Source organism: Triticum dicoccoides, chromosome 7A, assembly GCF_002162155.2.
Source record: "Triticum dicoccoides isolate Atlit2015 ecotype Zavitan chromosome 7A, WEW_v2.0, whole genome shotgun sequence".
Taxonomy (NCBI): Eukaryota; Viridiplantae; Streptophyta; class Magnoliopsida; order Poales; family Poaceae; genus Triticum; species Triticum dicoccoides.
This window is the reverse complement of record NC_041392.1, coordinates 743,550,450-743,550,876: the sequence shown is the minus strand read 5'-3', so window position 1 is coordinate 743,550,876 and position 427 is coordinate 743,550,450.

Below are 427 nucleotides of genomic sequence, written 5' to 3'. Positions count from 1 at the left end.
GGTTTTGGTGAATCCCTTCCTTTCACCCAATCCTCTCAAATTCCCCCAAGCCCCAAACCCCTCACCTATTTGGTACACAGGGATTGATACACAAGGTTTGCAAAACCACTATATTACAATTAAAATGCAATTTTTACAATTTCAAAAGCTCATGGAGGAAAAGTGCAACTAGATTACACAAAACAACAAACATGCTCTGTTACAAGTACTATTATCAATGGTTCTAATAAAAATGGTACATGCAAACATTCCACGGTCCAAATGAAAAACATGACACATGCTACATGCCACGGTCCAAATGAAAAATACAAGATGTTCGGTCAACGAAAGTCAACAGCTCATCACAACATAAACACACGTTTGATCGATGATACGTCTATTTTGTATCATGCTTTTATATCTATATTTATTACATTATGGGCTGTTA